The sequence below is a fragment of the Nipponia nippon genome, unplaced genomic scaffold (genome assembly GCF_047370975.1).
Source record: "Nipponia nippon isolate SJK-2023a ecotype South Korea unplaced genomic scaffold, ASM4737097v1 scaffold_6, whole genome shotgun sequence".
Classification (NCBI taxonomy): Eukaryota; Metazoa; Chordata; class Aves; order Pelecaniformes; family Threskiornithidae; genus Nipponia; species Nipponia nippon.
Genome location: NW_028262380.1, coordinates 45,159,881 through 45,181,032, shown reverse-complemented (window position 1 = coordinate 45,181,032; position 21,152 = coordinate 45,159,881). Strand labels below are relative to the sequence as shown.

Sequence of the window (21,152 nt, the reverse complement as noted above, 5' to 3'; positions counted from 1 at the left end):
AACCAACAGGACTGATGAGTGTTGCAGCTATTTAAATAAACAAGGACTTTCTGTAGCTGAGGGCAGTCTGTCCCTATCAGGATTGAACCAAAAATAGATTTGCCCTCCAGTGCTCTCCCCCAGTGCCCGCATTAAGTCAACTACAGATGAAATCCTGACCTAACTGAAAACATGGAAACAACTCTGAAATCCATATTTAGTATGTTGGGTCCAGAACTTTACCCTATTTATAGGACTTAGTGACAATGAAGATTCAAAAGGATGGAAAAAAAACCCTAAAATAAGTCCATTAACTAAAATGAATGAAATCCAAAGTTGCTTGTGGCTGTATTTAAGAAACGTCTGTAACTAATCACACAGATCCACAGAAATCGACAAATAGATGAAACTGGTCTGTACTTGAATAGCTAAAATAGTTATAGGCATTTTCTCTTTTTTAATTTAACTGCTGCGGAGTTTTTTTGCCTCTCCTCCTTCCTGCTTTGCAGTGACTTGTCTCCTTTTCTGCTTTACTGCCACAAAGGTCAACCTTCTTCAGGAGCCTGAATTCAGCATCATCAGAAAGAAATACAGAAAATTGCACTTGTTCTGTCAGCCATAAAGCTGGCTTGGGTTGCTAGCACAATGTGTGGTATTCAAGAGCTTTCTTAGAACCATCAGCTGGGGAAGTGTCTAGAACCTGTCAGTTTAGCCGCACTCTTTGGGAATACTATGGGAGCAAGTTTGAAGATATGTCTTTGACCCCAATTTGAATTGAAACTCTGATGTCTGCTAAACTTGCTGCTTCACTTGGACACTGAAGTCCAAGTGAATAAAAGAAGGATCTTCTCTTCTTATGTAAAATGAAATGAATAGACTGAATAGAGTATGAAGCAAACACATACAGTTCTGAGATTTTACAGAACAAAAAAACCAACCCTGCACTGTGATACCTAATGAAAAAAAAAATTTCTTGACGGTGACAGCTGACTTGGTCTTTTACATTCTACTATTTGTAGTAAATTTAGTGCATCATTATAGATCCTATTCATTTTTCATTGAACAGCTGCAGCCTTCTTTAAATCTTGCATAGATATTTCTAATAAAATAATGCATTTCTCTTATTGTATGCTCTCAATCCCATTCATTAGGATCAGAACCTTCATTTCCTGCTATGTTTTAACTGCCTTATACTATTTTAAAGGGTTTTATTGAGTATGGTTTTATAGTGCTCTAACATATCTACTAGACAAAAGCCTTCCAAATGGATGATCGAAAGCTGACAGTATGTAAAACAGAAAACCTATAATACCCTGATGAGCTTGTAGCTAAAATGGATTGTAAAATAAGATTTTCAATAATTCATTAGGTAAAAAAATTGTCATTTCTAAGAAGAATGGAATGGGGATAATATAAAATCAAGCAAGAAGCAGCCAATATGTGGTGATGAAACAGTCAATATGTGAAAGGAATGAATTTTCTCTCCCCCCCAACCACCATGTAATTTATTAACAAGAAATTGTTGTGTTCATTTGTTGAACAAAAAAAAAATGTTTTAAATATTTTATATATGTATTTGTTTTGGAAAGGCAAAAAACAAGGTAAACAACTTCAGTTTTATTTCTACAACAGAAATACGGAGAAAAGTTAACATAAAATTCACTGGAACTAAGTTTTGACCATATATGGTACCAGGAAACACTAAGAAAAGCCTCTTAAGAGAAAAAAAAAATACATTTCAACAAGAAATTAAAGCTCAGGTGGCTTCGGTATGATCATCACCAGACAATCCATATCACATCTGGTATGAACTGTGTGTATAGGCAAGAGCATCCCATCTCTCCTAGATGAAGTTATTACTCTGAAACTACAGCCTCAAGAGTAATCACCCCACCTCCCTGAGACGTAAGTTTGTGCTCCCTTTTTCATCTCACCCTGACACTGTTCCCAGTTTCTGAGTCAACCACATAGACTCTGGGATTGTCTAGGACACCTCTGTGAAGCGCAACACTCCGTGACAAGGAGCCAGGAGACATTGCTGAACATCGCATCACGTTCCTACTGCTCAGCCACAAATGCTGACCAGATAATTGGTGGCAAATGGCCAAGTGCCACAGCTACACACAGGCCCTTGGTTGATACATCCACAATAACACACTAGTTCAAATCAATTTTACATAATTTTGAAGAAAGCTGGTTTGTTCCATGAGAGCTGAAGCTGACCCGAGACCATGATATTCCAACTGATAACCAGTTGAGGTGGAGGGCATTGGAGGAAAAGGTTAACTTCTGGCCAGATCAGCTCCCATCATCCTCAGTGATGACTCAGGTAAGCGTCCCTACACAATTAGAATTGAAAGCTTCTCTTGCCTCTATCTGCATTTTGAAGGTAGGGAAAGGCCTACCCTTCAGCAATTTCAAATTTATCTTGTTATCCAGATGAGACTTTCTGCAAACCACCACTGATTAATCAAAACAGAAAAAGAGTTTTTTAAAGTTATTTTGCAGGAGACTATATATGCAGAAAAAAAGGTTTTCATCTTGTTCAACCACATGCAATGCAATCTGAGAACTATTACATTCATGCTCTTGCAGCTCTTATGTGACTACTAAGCAGAGAAAAGAGCCTCAATGGAGGCTATTCAGATGAAAGCAAGCCTCTTTTTTGTCTTTAATTAATAACTTTCATATTAATCAGTTTCACAAAGTCATTCTCATATTCTCAAAATCTCTCATTTTGGCCCATGGTGGAAAAGCAGGATTACCCTGCCTACAGATAGAGGAAAAAAAATCCACCTTTCTTTCTCATCTTCAACATCTGAAGCATACAATTGCATAAATGAAGCAATCTGTATATTCAATGATGAGAGGGGATAACAATTTCTATCCTCCAGAGCAAGGCAGCACACAGGTCATCTCGAATCACAGCTGATGGCAAACCCAGGTCAAGATTTCTCTCTTTGCCTCCTCCAAAAATAAGGCCTGGGGCTGAGTTACTCCTGTACCAATAGAAAGTTCCAGCAGGAAGAAAAGGAGAGTATCAAAGAAGGATAAAGGCAGTAAACGCAGGGGACCATACTGAAGAATCAGGTTCACTGTTCCTCTTATTGGCAAGGAGCAGCAGATGAGGGGAAAGGGGGTGATGCTAAGGGAGGAGAGGGGATATCCCTTGTAGCAGCGCATACTGCTCTTATTCCCTAACTTCTCACTCAATACAGGACTGCCAACACTCACTGCTGGCACTGGCAGTTCCAGGTTGAACTCTTGGAAACAAAACAAGAGCAGAGCCATTGCTGCTCTCTCCCAATAGTTGGCTGCTTTGGGCAACCTCCTATGTGTAAAGCCAGCCCCAACTGACAACTTAAGCTCTAATTTGAGAGGTGCTGCTAAGTACTGCCCCCTATTCATGGCCTGTAATAGTACTACAGTCTCCGAGTTCCCCACAGTCCTAAGTGCACAATACGATATCACATGATATACGTTAGAAAAAAGAGCGTAGTGCCATTAAAAGAAGCCAAAATTATCCCTTATTTCCAAAGATCCTTGACTTCTTTGAACATCACCCATGAAAGATAGCTTGGATTCAGGTCTACATTTTGCCCCAGTTCTGTCTACTCTAAAAGCCCAAGGGAGATGCAGATCTAGAAAGAGGATATTTAAAAACTACTCCAGGAGAACCTTTTTGTAGAAAGCTAGGCAAGCCAGCCCTTTCCAGCTCTTTTTTTCTTTTTTTTTTTTTTCTTTTTTTACCATAATCGGATATCAGAAACATGCCTGGGAGGATAAATGTAGCTGTAACACTGTTTGCTTTCCAGCAATCTCTTTCTAGAATAACATTCCCATAAGGCTATCATCACCCAGTTGAATTTATACCATAGGGACAAATTATCCCACCAGAAGCCCTAACAGAAAAGCTTAAAACTATGTCTTGGGGCAGGGGGAGCGGGATGGAGTAGTTACCTGCAGCTCAGTGACTTAAGTCATAGGACTGCGCTGTTCTGTTCGATTTCTATTTTGGACAATTATTTTTACAGCCTACTATACATCCACAATAACACACTAGTTCAAATCAATTTTACATAATTTTGAAGAAAGCTGGTTTGTTCCATGAACACTGAAGCTGATCCGAGACCATGATATTCCAGCTGATAACCAGTTGAGGTGGAGGGCACTGGAGAAAAAGCTTAACTTCTGGCCAGATCAGCTCCCTAGTCCAGCTCACCACCCGCTCATACGAACACCATCGGTCAATGGAAGAAAAGGAAAGACTGATCAACAGGTGTAACAGGATGGGATGGATAGCAGTGGTCCCAACACAGAACAATTAATAGTCCTCTAGAAATTTACTTTTTGTTTTATAGTATAATATTTTCTCTTTCTAAGTCTTATAATCACAGAATTTTTTTAATAACAGCTTTGCTAATATTTTCTAAGCTTAATTGCAGTAGATGCTGCTTGATATTTCTTAGCATTTTAATGAAGCTTTATTTTCATTTTTAGGTCTGGACAAAGTAAATGATGTCTAAACTGGCCTTTAAGTAGAACAGTTAAGTAATTAGACTATTTGCATGGTTTGTGCATGACACCTACTTTCTCAATATCTTCACACAACACGGGAAAAACATCTTCACTTCAACTAGACAGAGAATGTTTTTAAATCATTCCACCAATTCCATTTAGTGACTGTCTGCAAACTGATGGATTAATATAGCTTAATACTTTTACCTTTCGTTCTCCTGATAGATATCAAAGTCCAGTAAGGACCTATCTATTTAGCTACAATGTGAAAACACATAGCTTATTCTCTGATTCATGGCTTTACTTGCCCTATTATGTCAAAGTGAGCACAATAAACTTTAAATCACTCAAAATATAATTGAAATGCTGTTTAAGGAAGCTTAGTACATGGGTATCTGTCTTATATCATCGTGACTGTAAACTCAACCCTGAACCCCACAGCAACACGGAAGACTTCTCTGCTGTTGGGACTCTCTGAGTTATCTAAACAGAAGTAATAGATTTTCATCCTGCAGATGACATCTGCAAAGTTTTCACTATGTGACATTAACTTAGCTTGACATTGTAAACATCCATTCTAAAGCAGCATTCTAGGTTTGGGGATTTTGTTGTTTAATTTCATTACGTAACAGAAAAAAAAGTTAGATGGACATTGTGGGTCATAACAGCCCTTGGTGAGCATCCAGTAATTTAGCAGTCATCTTTAGTAATACAGACTTTTAGCATTAATATTCTTCTGTTGTTAGAGTTGCCCACTGACTCTGATTTCATAGTATTTCCTGCAGATGGCCAGAAATAACATGCATGCAAGGATAAAGAGGAGGAAGCAAATTTCAAAACAATGCCATAGTCTTCATTACAGAAGTGTTCTATTAGTAATTAAGTGCGGAGCTGCACATATGGTGTCTGATTTATCCTCATAATTTCAGTGATGCAAACCTGCTATGATAATATTAATGTAAATGTAACCATACCAGTTTTCAGTCAGTCTGGGAACACAGAAAAGCTTTTTTTTTTTTTTTTTTTTTCTCTTCCTTTTTTCCACAAGTAATTCCACAATTTTTTTCCACTAGAAACTAGGAGAAAGAAAAGTAGCCACAATGTCACAAGCTTAGCTACTGTGGACTTCCCTCCTTTGTGTCTTTAAAGGAAACAGGTACCTCGCTATTTCATTCTCTTTTTGGTGGGTCATGAGTTGTGTTCTTCTGGTTTAGGACTATTTCATCAATGTTTTTACTTGTAGCAGATGCTATGATATCCAGCAAACAAGAACAGTTTTTCTAGTGAGGTATGTCAAAGGCTTCTGCCCTCTACCTAAATATTTTACACTAAAATTTAATTCCTGCTGAAGAGAAAAATGGCACTGTCTTTTAACATGGAGCAAGAGAAATATTCTGTATTCCATGAAAGGCTACAAGATGAACATGTTAGAAATTATTAGAAATAATTAAACACACAATCTTTAACACCAAAAAAATCTGATTTGGTTTATTCAGAAAGAGGCCATTTGTGAACTAAGTGACTATCAAAAGGGGGGGGGGGCCGGGACATGGGACGTAAAAGATAACACAGGAAAACCAAAGTGCATAATTACTGCTGGACATAAATACCAGAAATAGATGAAAGTTAGTTATGCATTACATCTATCCCACAGCAATAATTCTGATGCACTTATTACAGGATTGTAACAGAACTGATCTCTCAGACACTAGTCAAAAGCAATGAAAACTTCATGATTATTGGCTTACAAAATTAAGTCTATACTCAGAACAAACAGTATGCTGAGAAGCTACGTGTCCCTAAATATTCACTGACAAGAGCGACACCAACAACTCTTTTCAGCAAATGGTATTCCTTCTTGCCCTCCCTAATAAGCCATGGCTCGTAGATCGGTGGACCTTACCAAAGGTCACCTCAAAAATCCAGTTCCAGTGAGAAACGGCTAACCAGTGCCAAAGAACCCCAAAATTATCAAATCTCTTCCCTTCTTAAAAACACCCAACTGTGTCTTACAGGGATGTTAATGGACATAAATCAATGTGCCACAGCATCCTTCTGCTGCATGCTGGGATAAGAAAATTGATGTTGAAAATCAAAATGATAATCTGAGGCCTTAAGAATCTCAGAGGTATGGGAAGTTTAAAGTGCATCTTCACTTTGAGTCTTATAAAAAAAAAAACCACCTATCAATGATTTTTGCAATATTTTATATATAGCATTGTAACTCTTTTTGGAAGACCCTCAATTTAATACTTACATGACACAGATTTTTAGAATTCAGAATTTCTATGCACGCATACAATCTACTGTTCACTTTCTTTATTAGAAAAAAGAACAAAGATACAAGACTCTCTGCTTCTGTTTTAACCATTAGGAATTTCATGATCAGATCTTTAAGCTTTCTTTCAGAATTTACGCACCTAACAACTCCAGGAACAAAAACGCAGTTTATCAAAAATACAAGACTAACTCACTAAATTTGGACCTTTTTTCTCTCACAAGAAGGAAGAGAATGATAAAACCAGATTATTAGCCATATTACTTCACACAGTGCATGGAGGAGTCAGATGTAGCACATAAATAAATAAAAACACTCTAACTCATGGCAGTCAGCAAATTATATCACAAACTTTCACTTATATCTCTTTATTAATATGAGAGCTGTTCTATCTCAGAAATTATGATAACATGGGGGTGAGGGAGTGTTATTTTTAATATTGATTTCTGAGGTTTTGGAAATATACATCAAATTTTCAGTATAGCTTTATTAACTTTTTATGTATATTCCACATACATTTTTACAAAGACAAGCATGGAAGCCCTTTTAAAAGTTTATTTATGCATGGAAGAAATTACTGAGAGCCTAGAGCAGTAGATGAATGTGACTATCACACTGAAAAGATACAAAGGACACAAATATATTAAAATATTAGATTTTTAGTCCATAGGGGACACCAGGTTTAAGATCTGATGCCTGAAGCACTCTACTAATGCTTCAAATGAAAGCCCCAAGGTGCAGCTAACCTCCTCCTCCCACCCTGCTGACTGCAACAAGAACATACAAATGTAGACTGTTCAAATATTTTTGTGACAATAATTCTCTAAGCATAAAAGAAGAGAATCAGTCTATTATTAGACAGTAGACTAAAATGTAATTATAGCTAAGCAACACAGTATAAATTCACTTGAAAAACTGTTTCCAGTTCAAAGAATAATTAGCATAATACAAAAGTTAAATCTCAGGAGTGATGTTAGTTATGTTTTTTCTTTAAGTGTCCCAAGGAAAGAACTAAATCAGCCCATGCATCAATGTGGACAACATTTTTTACAGACTATTACTGTTTATCAAAAACAGCCTGAAGCAAAAACAAAATCTAAAATAGAATTACAATTTTCATGTTAAAATACTGCCATAGTACTAATTATTGCTGGGTTTCTGAATTACGTAAGTATACCAAGGTAGTATAAATAGAAGACAGTAGCACAGCATGTATGTTAGAGGACCAACAAATTTAAAATTAATATGTTAACACCCCACTATACTAGCTGAGATTCATTTGCCTTAAAAGGCAAAAGAAATAAATGCAAAATATGAACAGTCTTCAAACTATCATAACCTGGTGCTGTGTCCTGTGGTTTATTCTAAATAAGACCTATCTCTGTCAAAGGACTTGATAATGTGGAAGAACAGCAATGTGATGAACTGTATTTCAATTTGAAAATTAGCACTTAATCTTAAAAATGTTGATTTCTCACTGAAGGCGAGGTTATGGCTACCCTTGGCTGCTGCAAGGAGAGAGAGGACCCATGCAGCTTAATTCCATTTCACAAGGACAAGCAAAAACTACTGTCAGGAAGAGCCTCTCTTCCTTCTCTGTGGCCTTTCTGCTGCTAAAACAGGTGATGAACCGAACTCATGTTTCCATCTTGAAATAGAATGAAGAAGAAAAGAAGGACTCACTGTTAAAATAAGATGTTTCATTTTAACATCAGGTTTTGCACTCCTATGAATACAGTAGGGCTAACTGAGCAAATGTTTGGAAATGCTGCTGTCTTTCTGACCATTTTCTGAGCCTTCACCTCTCAGACCTGAGGAATACCTGGACAACAATGAGAAAATCTGCCTTTACCAAAGGTACTTGATCTCAGATTTTATTCTACAGGTTCAACAATCTCAAATCTTTCATAAAAAGCTTATAGTCACCAAGATGATGTACAAACTTTATGTCTCATGAAGGCATCTGCTTTTTGCTGACTTAAGACTCAAACCAGAACCTTAGAAGGGAAAAACTAGATACTGCTAGAAGTGGTGATGCAGAAGTGACAAAGAACGCTCTAAAATACGCCAAAATAATTCTCCTTCTCCTGAAAGCAAAATGTAAATGCAAAAGGCGTTTTCAAAATCAACATGGTGCATCTCTTCTTTTTACTTAAGTACAATAGGTTATTTTCTACTGTATTAATAGAAAGTTGGACTGCTGTAACTCTAAAGGATAGTTATTTGTGAGTTGGTCATTTGTTCGTGTGCATTTAGCTTTCCATTACATGAGTGTTTGTTCTCAGAAAGCAGATACTAGTCTTTTCTGTTTACATACTAAATGTGTTTGAATCTTGCATTAAAAAAAAAAAAAATCTGATAGTGCCAAGCATGATTTCTTAAAAGAAAACTTACATTTTAGTAACTTTTCCACATAGACAATACAATCTTAAAAATTATATATAGTTTTACTTGGTGCACTCTCATCTAGAGTTCACACAGGGAATAAATATGTCCTAGGAATGATAGCCAGCACAGGAATATTTTTTGCTGGTCTTGACTAGAGGCCATATTGCTATGCTTTCCTGGAAAAACAGAAATCCTTTTGCGGCAAATTATGAAACATATAATTCATAAGAGAAGTTTCTCCCTAATCTGTTTTACTTCTCTTCTTCAATTATTTATATGTATTTTATATTTAGATGTAGCTACATATTGCAATTTTTTTCAACACTGGTCATCAACACCTTGAGTTAGATTGCATGTAGAGAAGTGTGTCTTGTCTTGGGCCCCCCAGCGCAAGAAAACTATGGATAAACTGAAAGGGTTAGAGCCAAGATAGACAAAGCCACTGCATCAAAATGTCTCCTGAAAGAATTAAAGCCTAGGGGCAAGGAGGATATTGTAAATATCTTAGTCGCTTAACTCAACAAAAGAAAGACCTTTGTGATTTAGAGAGTAGTTACAATGACTGTAAAATAAGGGGGCTCGGGATAAACCTGTCTCAGACAACTCGGCCTTGGGAGAACAAAGGCACAGAAGATAAGAAAGTTGCAAGGGGATGACAACAACAGCCTTGGAGGACACAGTCCCAGAACTGAAGCAAAGGTCAGTCAGCGAACACAGTGAAGACCACTACGACTACGAGCCTTCATCTGAAGACCCCCCGACGACCACCAAAGACCACCAAGGAAGACGACTGCGCATGCGGATCGGACATTTGCATATGTTAATAAGTTCCAGGAAACCTCATGTTTATGTAAATGAATTCTCGGAAATTCTGTGAATATGTATGACTTTATAGTATATAATCTCTGAAAGTCTACCAAATCGGTGGAGCACTCATGGTGGAGAATCCCCAGTGCTGCAATAAAATGCCTGTTTAATAACACTCTGTTGTTACTGAGTGTAATGACATCGGTTTCCTTAGCCAGCCGCACCTAGCTTCCCACCTCGGAGACGAAAGGTAGAGAGCAAGGGGGTTCGGAGAACACCAATCACTGTATCAAAACTGGAGCGAGTTCAGCAAAAAGACAATGGGCATAAACTGAAATAGGGAAGGTTCAGACTAGATATCAGGACTAACTTTTTCACAGTTATTTTGCCCACTTCTCTGCAGTTTATTTACCTTTTTTCCTAAAGAAACCTTCTTAGATATCATGGCATTTTCATGCATCCAGTACTTTTGTTGCTCTTGTTTCTTGTTATCACTGGAAGGGCATAACTGTCACCAAATACAGTCCTCATGCTAAAGGATTATTTATAAGATTGTAATATCGATGGTACTATATTCAGTCTCTAACAGAAACAAAAGTTGTATTTAGTTTTTTGACTGCTCTTATATACGAATTAGGATTTCCATTCATCTGCCACAATGATGTGAAAGTGCTTTTTTTCTTTCTTTCCTAGTAATTGTGGTTGACAAAGTTTAACAAAATCCATAATTAACCTATATTATCAGTTATAGTGGTGTTTTAAATAAAATTTATGAAAGAAAATATAAAAAAATATACAACTTGAAATGTTCAACTTTGAAGCTTGTCATAATCTGCAAGCTATTTGAAAAAGAAGTTTCTTCTTTCATGACGGGAAGTGGAAATAAAATTTTCCACCTGTTTTTCTTCCATCACTTATCGATTTGTTTAAATGTGATTAAATGTATAATGATTTACATATTCTTTAGGAAGACAAAGTTCTGTTATAATAATGAAAATATGTACAGTTCAGAGTTATAATGCAGAAAGCATCTAAAATATTTTGTTTCCTAATGGAAGCAAAAGTATGAAAAACAATAATCTAGAAGTTCCTATCATTTAATAAAAGCATTTTTAGTTAGGAATAACATTTTATCTGATTAATGTTATGAGCTGGTTTAAGATTATTTTATTTCTTTTTGTAGGTATCAAGAACTTCTTTGTGAAGAAACTAAAAATTATTTCAGAAAGTTTTTAATATGCTGATTTAAAAATGATAGCGGCTTTTAACACAAGAACGCCCATTCAGTGGGAAAAATATTTCAGAATTACAATAAGCCTTACTTAGAGGAAAATGAGAAAAAAGCTCACTCTGTCAGGAAAAGAAAGAAGTATTTTAAATATCCTTCATCTTCCAACTAACATTTTCAAGTACTATATTATACAAAAAAGTCTTTCTGAAGCCTGCTCTGAAAAGCACTGCTGGACACCAATCTCAATTAATTCAAATGCAAATAAACTGTGAACTTCAACCTACTTCAAGCAATCAGTGCAAGCATTGCCCACTCTCCCCTAATTTAACTCTTTAGAACTTCTTATTTTCTTAAGATTAGCACAACTCAGCAATGCAGCCAAATAATTCACCACTAATTTCAATTAATGTATGGTAAAAAGAGGGATTAATTGAATAGACTTCCTATGATCATTTCTAGGGTAGTAAGGGTAAATACCTGCATAAGCACTGCTATCAAATAAAGCTAAAAATAGATACCAAATACATATTTTAAAGTTGTTGCCATACCTGCTTGGTAAGGAATCATGCCTGGCTAGACCACAATAGTTTGTCTGATTTGAACTTATTTCATTACATCTCTTGGCCAATAAACTCAGCCAATACAACCAGAAAAATGGGAGATACTGGCAAATGGGGAGCATTTTCACAGCGCGGCCACACTAACTGTGCAGAAGTTTCTTTATCTGCACTGGCCCATCCCAATGAAGACACATCTGTTAATTAATGTAAGTGCCAGAAAGGAACACAACTTACCTACTAGGAGACAAGACTTTGTAATTAGTGGTTTCTCAATTTACCCAAAACCTGAAGAAAGATTTTGTAAAATAGAACAAAAGAGAGTTAGCCTGTGGGTTTGATTTCTCTTTACTACATTCCCTGGGCATTAGTTATCTTTGATATTGGGGGTGTTACAGGGAGTTTCATCCAGCACTGTTTTCAAAGGTGCTGGTCAACCACAACTCTTATTCAACTCACAGCTTTCTCAATATCTCTTTGAGAGACAAAGTTTCAACTTATTGTTCTTCTAATAATATAAGAGAGTAGTCTTTGTCTTTTCTGTCTACCAAGAGGCAAGAAAAAGTGTGCTATATTAAATATGTATAATATCTTATGCAAACAAGTTCCCAGCTTTTTCATTTGTTGACAGCTATTCCCTATGCTTAAGGAAAAAAAAAAAAAAAGGCTTCAACTATAAAACAGGATTAAACAGATTTGCAAATAAACTTGCTAATCTATTTACTTTGCTTCAAAATTATGTAGCGTAATAGGCCAAGCTACACTGAATAATTAACAATTATTTTGCTGCTTTTGCTTAGAAAAACTGAAGAACAAAGTTGAGAGTGGCATTTGATTCATTACTCCCCCTTGAGCCTGTGATTCACTCCTGCGATATTTAATGTCCTGAATTATCCCACAGTATTTGCCAGTCTGGAGAAAAATATTCTGAACTGGTTTCATTTGACCTCTTACCTTTGAAATTTCTAAGCCAAGTTCAGAATTGTTGAAAGGCAGAACTATTCTTATTGGAGTGCCACCTTTTTATTTAGGTTTGAGACCAACAAAACCAAGCAGAGCCTTGCTTTCATTAGTATTTTATAGTCTCTAAAAGTCAGAGAAGAGTGACACAAAATCTACGTTTTCTAAAATGTAAATGTAAGTGTAAAACAACAGTTTAGAACTGCATGCATTTATCCCAAGGAAAAAAAGAAAAAGTTGCTATTTCTTAGAGACATAATTTACACGATTGTAACAGTTCTTTTTTTCTAGGATTGAATATCTTTCCTTTTTTAAACAAATACAGAGGATTATTAGACAAACTCACACAAAAAAATATCAGAATGACAAACTGGCATGATTAGATAAATCTAGAACACACCTAGAACTGAGCAACCATAGCATTTGGGTTTTTACTGAGTATCATTTACTGTCAAAGGCAATAGCCCAGCAAACAGCCAAGTGATCCACTACCAAATGTAAGCTTAGGACACCTGACAGGTTGTACGTATGTTGACATCATCATTAATAGTAAGTGTATGCCTTCACATGCACATCCTTGTGTGTTGGTCAGTGTAAGCAGGGTCTATAAAGCACCACTTTAAACAGAGGGGTTCCCCAAATACTGATTTTACGACAAAACTCCTCCCTGAGTTTGCATTAGTTCTTCAGTCAGCTGTTTGGTCAAGCCATTAGCACCCAGGTTTTTTCAACTTTTGAACGGTGCAGTTAAAGGTCTTGGAACTGAACACTATACAAAATCCCATCCTTACAAGTATACAAATATGCTTGAAGAAGGATTACTACTGAAGACAGACTTTTTCTAATTAGGACAGATGACCAAAATGGCTATGGACCACACTTGATGTATATATGTATATTTCGAACACCATTTTGTTGAAAAATAGCAATGCCATTTCACTTCCTTGAGAGTCTGCATATCATTTCAAATCTTCATTTTTTAAACATGATTTATAAAATAAAGCAGCCCAATACAAATGAAGGCACAACATTACATAGAAAATACAATCAGATGTAAGACATAAATTTAAAAGTGCAGAATTAGTGTCTTAGCGCCAAAGTTTATCGTCTGAGTGATGGTGGTAAAATGACTTATCTCAGCAAGATCAATGACTTTTACTCATGTAACGATGGATATAGTCCCTTTGCAGTTAACAGGACTATGTATATGAATAAAGAGCACTCAAGTGAACAAGGATTTGCAGATTCAGGCCCCCTATATTTACAGATAAACATGGAAAGCTCGGCTATATACTTAGTGGATTGAGGTTGGTTTGCTGGTTTTTTTTTTCCTCAGTTCATGCACTTTTTGCACCACACGCTTCAAAATTAACTTTTCCAAAATATTTTTGTAATGTCTGCTTTAGAAAGCAAGCATCCTGAATCTTCATACTTTAAAAAGTATCATTATTTAAAATTATATCACAACATTTCACAGCAAATTAATATTCATGTCGATGACAGATGATAAGAGCTGTCCTAGCTGATGGGTAGACTATTAATGAAGGTTTGCAATCAGTGCAAGTGCTGTGTAATAAACTTTCTTTCCCTACCATTTGAGGGAGGAAAGCAATAGCTGCTTTATAACTAGGGGGGAGAGGGGGAATAGTAAAACATATGTATTTCCTAATTCTACCTAAATTTAATGAAAGCTTTGGAAACCTAAAGTACTTTCTCCTGAATTTGCCTGCTTTCAACTTTATTCCTCAGTAGTTCTGTGCTGCTGCCCGATGGTTATCTTTGTATTCTAGCTGATAAAAATACTCAGTAAAAACAACCCACCTTAACATTAAATAAATGATGGAGTAAAAAAATGCTACAATAACATGAAACAGTCTCATCAGATTCATCTCGTCAGCAAAAGTTACCTCACACTCACAGTTACTACAACTGCTAGCACTTGTGCAGGGCAACTATGTAAAGAAACAATTGTGGTTTAGGTCCCAGTTCCAAAGAAAATTCATCACAATCACGAGAGTATGAAGTGCTACATAATGTTAAAAAATACAGGGTGGGGACCTCATTTGCCTGCTTGCTCTGTTCAGCCATCTCAGTAGCACTGGCTACAAGCAGCAGCAGCCCATTCCTTCTAGAATCAGCCTTAATCTCCGACAAAAGTCCCTTCGTGTTGCTCTGCCCTGTACGTGCAGAAATCCCTGCGTGGCACTCTGCGTGTGCCCAAAGCCCTGCGTGCCACTCTGCTCTGCGTGTGCCCTCTGACAACTCGCTGAAGCAGTAGAAAACCCCTCTGTGAAGCAGAGCGCCCTACCAAGCTTGTGAAAGGTTAAACATTGACAAAATAGGCAAGACATTTCATCTGCCCACACTTCCCAGTTCCGTTCAATCACCACCAACAGCAGTCCTATAATGCAACATAATACGGTATTATTAAATCAGAGATTTGCATTTACACCTTGTTGTAGCCTGGAAGAAGGCCTGACATTCATCAGTCAGTATCAAAGGAAACAATCCACAACTTTCACAGGCACACACACACCACATTGACCTTGGAGGCGGAGGTGGGGCTGATCCCTTTCAGAAAGGTGCTATTTCACAAGTTCACAGTGTTACAGCATTAGCTTGTTCATCGAGTAACCAGGAATCACCGTCCTTCCTTACACTCACACACAGGCACCACAAGAACACAGAGCAACATGAGGCTATGCTTTTAAATCCTCTTTTAATTCCTACTTTGCTCTCTACTTCCCAGGATGACCTTACATATCCCTTCTTCCCCCAGACAGAATCAATTAGAGCTTTTCTTGTCCCCCAAAACTGGTGTTTATAGAAAGCAGCTTCTGTAATGTCTTCTGATCTCTTTTTACGACACTCAAGATTTCTATAATAAAATATTTTCAAACATTTAAACATTACCCTGACAGCAAGTTTTTAAGTAAAACAAGCTTCTAACTTCGCGTTCTACATTCATCTTTTGTTTACAGAGCCCTTTTCACTGAAAACTGCACACCTCTTTCCAAAGTGTTGCCCCTACACTGACCTAAGCTCCCAACTTTGCTCCGCTTTTAATTGCCAGCTCCTCCACCCCATTCGCCACCCCGCCACCACTTCTACGCAGATGCCAGCCGAACAAAAAATATTCATATTCCTGCTTACCTTATCCAAGAGTCACTAAAGTCCGCAAGGGAAAAAACACAAACGCCGGGTCCCCGCTCGAGAACGGCAAACGGAGGAACACTTCTTCGTTTAACAAAGCCAACAGCGGACGCGCCGCGATCCGGCGAGGGAGCCAGCCAGTCCGGAGAAAACTCGAAGCGATGCCGGCCCCGCGCTTCCCGCCGAGCCCCGGCGAGGAGCGAGCGAGTCCCCCGGCGCAGAGAGCGAGGAGCGAGCGAGTTCCCCGGCCCCGAGGCGCCGCGGGAGGCGGCGCCGGGCGCCCGCCCTTCAGCACCCGCAGGGCCGCGGACAGCACCGGCCCCGCTCGCCGCCGCCGAGCCCGACTGCCGCCCCCGCCGCCGCTCGCCTCCGCTCCGCTCGGCCCGGCCCGGCCCGGCCCGGCCCACCACGCCCCCGGCCCGCCCCCGGCCCGCCCCCCGAGCTGCCGGCATCACCCGACGCCTACCAAAACTTGCTCCCAACTCCCCCCTCTCTGTTTTTAAATTATTACTGTATTTTTTTAATGGGGCTGAGGAAACTAACGTCTCGTATCTCGCCTCCCCTTCTCGCCGGAGGGCTCCCCGCCCAGGCGGAGGGCTGTTGCCCTGATAGAGTTCACCCTTTTCCCTCTCCGGGCTCCCCTCCGCAGGGGCACCGCCCCGCTCCCCGTCCCCCGGCCGCCCCCGCTTCGCCCGGTCCCCACCTAACCTGGGGAACCCCAGTGCCCCCCCGAGCGCTGCGCCCAGAGCACCTGGAAAGAAAAGCAACCGCTGTGGAACAGCGAGTAGTTCCCATCCGGAGCGCAGAGGTTCACCGCGCTTCCATTTTTAACGCAGGGTGGATGTTACACAATGTTTATTAGCTTTAACGTACCGACGGGCTACCTGAAAGCGCAGGTGTGCTGGAGGCTTTGCACAGCCTGTGTCGGTGATCCCTACCATCCGCACCAAGTTTTAGTGCCCGAGTGCTGAGGCAGAGCTCCCCACTAGTAACCCACGCTAAGAACATTGACATGTTGCTGTGAATCATCTCTAGTTAGGAAAAACAAGGAAAAAAAGTCACCCTGAGATAAGACTATTAATTACATCCTCTGTTTTTAAGAAGGATAACAGGTACCTTTGCACGAACAGGAGCAAACAAAACAAAAAAGCCACAAGCTAACGGCCTAAAAATTAGAAATATATTTATGTGAAGTCAAGCAAAGAAACCATAGTTTGACGTCTCACTCGACCCTGCTTTATTGTGAGGGAACAGATTTAGTTATCTGATTTATTACTTTTGAATCAATTTACCATCCATTCCACCACTTTTGAAGAGTAGCTACTTAATCTTCAATGTGAAATCATTATGAAAATTATCTACTCTTTTATAGGTTACCTACTTCAGGCCTTTTGGGAAAACATGTTACGGGTTAAAAGTACTAAACTGTCTTTAAATCATCCACGACTAGGCTAAGACAGACAGAGGTCAGCTGTTCTGCCGTACACTAGCATGCCAGGCTAATTATACTTGTGTCTACGTGTGGAATAAACTTGTGGTGACAAACAAAACTGGGTAAATCCAGTACTTAAAGAACCGAACTAGTTAGCACAGGAAATAATAAAATGGGATAGGTTAGACTGCATGAGCTTATTGCTGTCTTGTAAGGGAGTCCTTACTGGACTGCTGATTAGGTCATGGCACTGCAAGAAGAAACACGATTAACTTTTACACACAAAATGTAGAACATAAGGCCAAATGAACCCGACTTTCATTGATCCAACCCTTTATAATTGCCACTTATCATAAAGGCAGCTTGGCTGGCATCCGGATAACATTCCTGAACCACTATGATTCTATTTCTCCCCTCTTTTTTCTCTTAAGCCCCCTCAGGTTTTCTGCAAAGTACAAACAGAATAAAATTGCACTACTTAATGACAATTTTTGGGGTGCAAAACTCATGTTGAGTCAACTTTGCTTCCCGCTAGCTCAGCTGCACTAGAAACTCTCCTGGGACAGAGGTAAACGCAAGAATGACTTGGTCCAAACTAAGTGGAAATTGAAATCTTGTGAGGGCAAACAGGGACCTTGCTCATCCATTCTCCTTTGCCATTATGAAAGTACATGAAACAAACAACAATTACATAAATGTTTTATATAACCCAGTTAATGAAGTAGTCAGGATGACTATCAGATTATGCAAGGCCTGACATACTGTGGCTTACTGCTTGGCTTTGCAAATGCCTTTGCAAACTTTTGGTCCTTTACTAAGAACCCCAAAAATAGCACATGGAAGGCTCCTGAAAAAAATTCTGAAAATATCTAAACCTTGTGCGGGACTTGCACTCTTGAGTGTAAATAATGACACAACAGTGTAATACATTAAGGTATCTTGGCATTCTTGCATTTTTGAATGTGTGTATCTGATCCTGCTCATCTTTCTTCTTTGGACACTCACTGGGACATCCAGTCTACAAAGCTCATATTTAATTAAAATTACTTTGATGTATTTGTAGCACACACATGTTCTATTTTTTCCTCTAATTTAGCTCTATATCAGCTATCACAGATAGTAGTTAGAAAATAAATTTTGCTTATTCTTATCCTGACAGCTTTCTGTCTTCCACTCAATGGATATTGTTTATGAGCTCTATTTTGTGTACTGTTTTTTCTGGTATTCCACAAAAAAACAATTACGTGAATGAACTAAAATTTTTTCATTATTGTGTGACCCATACATGTTTTTGTGACCTATGATGTAATCATCATCACTGTTTGCAGTTGCAACATTTGGAACATTTTCACCCACGGAGTATTACAACTGGGATATTACTTTACTTGATGTAATGCGGACCAATGTACACTACTTCAGTGGAGAATTTATTCTGTGTTTAACAACTAATTGTTAGTCAAGAGAGACCGCGGATACTTAGTAGTATGTTTCTGGTTTTCATAACCTTAACTGGGATCGTTTAGCATAGTATCTTACCAGATCCCATGTAGTATGCCACATAATTTTCAGAGTTTGGTACACTTAAGAGTCCCATGTGCTTGGCAGTCAGTTAAGCTTGGTTTTCATTTTTCTACCTGAATTACTGTATTTGAAGCATTTGCCATTCTTATATTGGGCAGAGGAGGAGCTGTGCAGTAAGTACTAATGTTTTCTTGTAAAGGTGAGAAACACAGAGAACTTCAAAGTCATTTTATGCTTGTTAAGACTGTAGGTATTAATAATGAAGCTTCTCTATTTTGTATTTATGAGGTGCTGTTTAATATAGGATCCAATACAGTAGAAAACTTCATGTAAGACAAAGAGAAGAACAAAGTCTCAATATATTAAGGGGAAGTCAATGCAAGTAACACATGATGAAAGCTGTTTAGCAACCCATTCCGTACTTGTCCAAAATATTTGCTCTAATACTTTACAGCCTGTCTCTTACTGAATTTAGAACACTAGTCACTTTCTTTGACTAATTTGCATCTCCTTTTCTACCACAAATAACCCTTTCTCCAGAACTATTTACCTGTGAAATGAATGCAGAATTAGAGAGTAAGCATAGTATTTCAGAAGTGGCTATTTTTCTTCTCTTGGCTTTTCTACTGCTAGCACTTCTAAAGCTATTTAAAATAATTTTTTGTGCGTAGGTTTTTGTAGTAGCAATCAGTAAGGAAAAAAACAGGAAATTTCAGAGACTTGCACTGTTACTCACTCTTCAGATTATTCCAGTGACTTCTGTATGGCTTGGTACCACTCACCACCTGTAAGTACAACAACAACATTTTATTTTTCTGTGGTATATATTTAAACATTCAAAATGAGAAAAGTGTTCCCATGAATAACATTACCAAGTTACCACAGAATTAAGGATATTAAAATCTGATACTACTAAGTATCAATTAATTTGTTGTCCCAGCTAACCTGAGACTTACAAAGTAATAAGAAAAAAAAAAATTGTTTTTTTTTTTTTTTTATTTTGAATCAAAAATATGCAACACTTTAAACACACTTCTATTTGTAGCTTAATAACAGAAATGGTTTTAGGCAATCTGATAGATTCAAGCAATAAAGAAATCTTATTTCAAAATATGCAGTCCAAAGTACTGCCCTTTGTAGGGTTTAATTTCCACTTTCTTTTTTTTTTTTTTTAATTGGCAGAAGACAGCTGCCCCTTCAGTGCAGCTGTTACTGGTGAAGATCATTGATTAGCTTGAAGTCAATGACAGCAAAAGAACTCTCAGCCTGCTCTGACATGAGATGACATGAATAATCCTCCAGATATCCCTCTCTCGCACACACACAGCATTAAGTTTGGACACATACATCTTTCTCTCATCTTCCACTGGTCAAATTCACTCAATGTCTGTTTAATGTTTTAATGAAAGATGATAATGTATCCACTATAAACTCTGTGCTGATCAAAAGGCACAATAAAGTGTACTGAGACCTGGACCAGTGCTTTTATAACAGCAGGGCATCATAAGCACCAGAATGGCAGACATTGGCAAACGGTATACAAGAAAATTAGCTTGCTTGTGGCTTGGAGAAAGGTTGTGCCAACCATCTGGCACAGGAGATCTCCCAAATGACAAAAGGATCATAAAGGCACATTAAGGTTTACCCCGTATCTCCTCAGAGCCAGTTCTCACAAAGGGACCCAATTCCTTAAACAAAAGCAATATGCAATAGTGTTCATACTATTATAGATAGAAACCTATCTTTGAAATGCATCAAAATAATTCAAATGTATACCACAGAACAACAGACATAAACGCAGGGGAAAAAAACCAAAACAAAACAAAACTAGATTCTGAGGTTCGATCTGTAGATTTCTCCATTATTTCTAATCAAATAAATGCTATAGGTTCATTTCAGTGTGTAGCAACTTTGCAATGATAATGACTCCAACAAGACGACGTTGCCCCCTTTCTCACCTTGTGAATATGAAGTAACAACTGATTAAACAGTAAAAAGATAATACACTACAGAATTAAGAAGCACATTAAAAATTACTATTGAAAAATAATTGAGAAATGAGGATAAATGTTTAATTCCTTATCATCCACCCTTTTTTGACTTCATTTGGGATCAAATTTCATTATTCATTATCACTGAAATCTGAAAACATAATACCACTCGATAGCAGATAACACAGATTCTATTAAAAAAACACACACACACAAAGAGAAAGCTGAAGATACTTAATTTCAGTATTTACTCGTGATGTTTATAAGAGATCTCTTAGGGCATCTATTGGAGAATCTTAGTATTGCACTCTAAAGAGAGGAGCCTGTAGAAACAGTA

General features: G+C 38.1%; 1 protein-coding gene across 2 annotated transcripts in view; it reads right to left on the bottom strand.

The window, feature by feature from the left end:
- Nucleotides 1-16,209, bottom strand: part of FSTL5 (follistatin like 5) — a 326,873-nt gene extending 310,664 nt beyond the window's left edge. For both annotated transcript variants that reach the window (XM_087737586.1, XM_087737587.1), the window contains exon 1: nt 15,872-16,209. The gene's annotated coding sequence lies outside the window, so the exon portion shown is untranslated. The remainder of the gene's footprint in view (nt 1-15,871) is intronic.
- Nucleotides 16,210-21,152: the final 4,943 nt, after the last annotated feature.